This window comes from Rhinopithecus roxellana, chromosome 4 (assembly GCF_007565055.1).
Source record: "Rhinopithecus roxellana isolate Shanxi Qingling chromosome 4, ASM756505v1, whole genome shotgun sequence".
Classification (NCBI taxonomy): Eukaryota; Metazoa; Chordata; class Mammalia; order Primates; family Cercopithecidae; genus Rhinopithecus; species Rhinopithecus roxellana.
In genome coordinates, this window is record NC_044552.1 from 13,042,274 (window position 1) to 13,046,273 (window position 4,000).

The 4,000-nt window shown below is 44.8% G+C and overlaps 1 pseudogene; it reads left to right on the forward strand.

Moving 5' to 3' along the window:
* Window positions 1-3,667: 3,667 nt before the first annotated feature.
* LOC115897221 lies at window positions 3,668-3,754 on the forward strand (annotated as a pseudogene).
* The last annotated feature ends 246 nt before the right edge of the window (window positions 3,755-4,000 follow it).

Consider the following 4,000-nt stretch of genomic DNA (forward strand, 5'->3'; position numbering starts at 1 on the left):
GGGAGCAGGTGCTACAGGCAGGTGGCCGGCACTGCTGCTGGCCTGGAGGAGGAGGGACAGCAGGAAGACAGGCAGACTAAGAGACTACATGCTTTGTGGAAATAGCTGAAAATAGAACATGAGCTTAGGCCTTGAGAATTCGATTCCTGCTAATGGCAAAGAGAGAAGCCAAGGTCTTCCATACATAAGACCAAGGCAACAAACAGGGCCTTTGCACATCCTGGGTCTGGCCTGCCTGCCCAGGATGCCAGCTATCAGCCCTGACTCGTGGAAAGAGCTCAACTTATTATTATTATTATTACTATTATTATTTTGAGATGGAGTCTCACGCTGTTGCCATGCTGGAGTGCAGTGGCGGGATCTCATTGCAACCTCTGCCTCCTGGGTTCAAGCGATGCTCCTGCCTCAGCCTCCCAAGTAGCTGGGACTACAGGCGCCAGCTACCACGCTGAGCTAATTTTTATATTTTTAGTAGAGACGGGGTTTTGCCATATTGGCTAGGCTGGTCTCGAACTCCTGACCTCAGGTGATCTGCCCACCTCGGCCTCCCAAAGTGCTGGAATTACAGCACGGTGAGCCACCGTTCCCAGCAACTTTTTAATAATTTGTCTTCTTGCTGAATAACAAAGCTATCTAAGTAAAAGGATGTGTGTGTGTCTTTGTGTGTGTGTGTTTTACCTACTTGGTTGATTTGGGTCACAATTGCAGTTTATACTGGGCCTCTAAATTTTGTTTGGAAGAAAAAGCAATATTTCTTTACTTCTCTTTTCTTTTTCTTTCTCTGTCCTGCTTTTAGGCACGAAAGCGATATTTCATATCACAAATTCAGCTGCTGCTGCTGACAGTTTGCTCTGACTGTTTTTCACCAGACAAGGCAGGTTAAACTCTTGTCAGCCATATGTTGATTTGTTAACACTACCCATGTCCCAGGTAGCAGGCTCAGATGGGTCTCAAAATAGACCAGGCACACATGGCTGATAAGATCCCAGTGGGCAGAAGATAATGTTACACCATCTATGACATAACCTCTAGAATAATCACTGCTGCCCTTTGCTCCAGAGTCCAGCTCCAGCGTATGCATAAGTGGAAAGTCCTCAAACAGTTGGGGGTTTAGTGTGTGTGTGCTTTCCTTGAAACTGGTTAAACTTCCACTCAGCTTTGGAAGCTTCTAATAAGCGGTTCACAGCCTTTTCTTCTCTTTCTTCTCCTTTTTTGCTTCAGTGGGATGGATGGCCAAACAAACTTTCTGGTGGCCGTTAAGAAGAACAAAATTCTTTGCAGAAGCACGTGCCAGTGTTTTACAATGCACAGCACACATCGAGGCTTGCGGCACACACTGGAACACAATCGGATTCTGGAGCTCTAGGGACAAAGAGTGTGGCTAATTTGTGCAGCCGCTGCTTTAGAATGGTGAGCAGGGAGGACACTCCTCTAAGGAGAGGGAGTCAAGGCATCAGCGCAAATTGGTTTTCCAGGTGAAGGAAGGGGAAAGCCTCATCTTGGAAGAAATTTCAGTTTCTGTGGACCTGTGGACCTGATGTCGGGTTACCTCGCCCCTCCCCAGCAGGAGCCAAATGTCCGTGCCTTCTCTCCTGGAAAGTTGCCTTTCTAAGCTAGAGAATTGCTGCCACAAACTGATTCTGAGAGGAAGGGAATGTACTCTTCATATTTGTACAGAAAATCAGGAATCGAGGAGTCGCAGCCCCAGCTTCCTGGTCGGGCTGCTGACTCACACTGTCATCCTTTAGGCGATTTCCTTCATTTCTTTGCACCTCAGTTTCTCAGTTAAATAAAGGATGAAAATGGAATTCCCCTAGAGGCATTGGGAATACCTCATAAATGTTTGCATGTCTTCTTGATAACTGGGATTAGAGATCTGATTACTGCAAAGCAGCATTACATGGAAGATTCCATCTTTATTGTCAACTCGAGGCCTATCTTTGAATAAATATCATTCAAGGTCTTTTGGTCACCTTTCCCACTGTTCATTCCATGACGTCCCCTCCTCACTCCATCTATTCTTTTCCATGGTGACTTCAAGTGATGTCATTTGCATGACTGTTTTGTCTCTGAAGAGAGGAGGCTTTAATTTCTCTTGGTTCATTCCAGAACATGGTAGTCCATGGGTCACCACAGGCTTGACTGGTTGTGGGAGACAGGATTCAGAGGCCAGGAGTGGGATCTCAGTCACAACCTCCATGCTCTTTTCAGGAATTTAGGTTGATTTTCTTTTTCCTCTTCAAAGTGTCGCCCTCTTTGTTTGGCTAGGGTGAGTACATCACTTCCTCTTTGGGGGTCTGTGTTTTGTCTCCTGCTGGGTTTGAAATGTCATGTAATTTGTTGGGTTTTCACTAGATTATGTTTGGAGTTTGTTTGTTTTTTTTGCTGTTCCCAAATCATCACTGGTCACCAGAACCCTCTCTCTTCTACCTCCTGATTAATGAAGTGATAGAAATGTGCACTCCTCAGCATTTACCAAGAGAGACACATTTATCTTGAACTGCTCTCTGTTCTGTTGCCTATGAAGGGAGTTCCCCTGCAAGGACAAAAAAAAAAAAAAAAAAAAAAAAAAAAAAAAAAAAAAAAAAACACCCAACAAAACCCCACAGTGCTGTTATCTTTTCTTCCTGCTGAGCGGTCAAGCTGCTCTGTTGCTTTGCTCATTATCTGGTCAAACTTCATTTGAGGGTGATCTCCATGCTCCTCATCCAGAATATGGTGCAAGCCTCAGGTCCTTCTCTCTTCAGACTCACCAACCTTTCCTTGGCTCCTCATAGATGACATTTTCTGTTCCTAGAAGCAACATTTCTCTGCTATAATAAGTAAATTTGGGGGAATACACTTGGAATTTATTATTAACTCATCCCACAAGCATTATTGATGTAACATGCCAGGCACTATGCTAGACATCAGGTATGTGATAAGAATAATGAGGTCGGGTGTGGTGTCTCACACCTTTAATCTCAACAATTTGGGAGGCCAAGATGGGAGGATGGCTTGAGGCCAGGAGTTCGAGACCAGCTTGGGCAACATTGCAAGACCTTGTCTTTACAAAAAATAAAAAATAAAAATTAGCAAGACATGGCAGTGTGTGCCTGTAGTCCCAGTTACTCGGGAGGCTTAGGTGGGAGGATCCCTTGAACCCAGGAGGTCGAGGCTGCAATGAGCTAAGTTTGCACAACTGCACTCCAGCCTGGGTGACAGAGAGAGACCCTGTCTCTAAAACAAAATAGGCCAGATGCGGTGGCTCACGCTTGTCATGCTAGCACTTTGGGAGGTTGGGGCGGGCAGATAATGAGGTCGAGAGATTGAGACCATCCTGGCCAACACGGCAAAACCCAGTGTCTACTAAAAATACAAAAATTAGCTGGCCATAGTGGAGGGCGCCTGTAATCCCAGCTACTCCAGAGGCTAAGGCAAGAGAATCACTTGAACCTGGTAGGCAGAGGTTGCAGTGAGGGGAGATCACACCACTGCACTCTAGCCTGACAATAGAGTGAGACTCCGTCTCAAAAAAATAAAAATTAAAAAATAAAATAAACTAATGAGACTTATCTCCTGCTTCTAAGAGCAGGGCCACAGGCAGAAAAGGGGTGGTGGAGGTGCAAGTCGTGATGGAGAGGGCTGAGAAAAACCTGCAGAGTCATAAGTTGCAAGGCAAAGGGAGGCCCTTTTGTAGTTCATAAGCATAATGATTGGGTTTTTGCACATATGCCAAACCTTGTTAAGATGTTGGCACTTTACCCATAAGACATTAAAACACACACACACACACACACACACACACACACACCCCCAAAAGCAATGCAAAGAGAAAGATTTCTGTTGGTGACTTGAATCTAGTAGTGATAATATTCATTGCATAACTTTACTGTCTATTATAGCAAAAACATTCCCCTGAATTTTTACTGTGTGCCAAGCACTGTGCTCAGTAATCTTAATCCTTACTCAGCCCTTTGTGGTGAGTTCTATATTCACCCTTATTTTACAGATGAAGGAA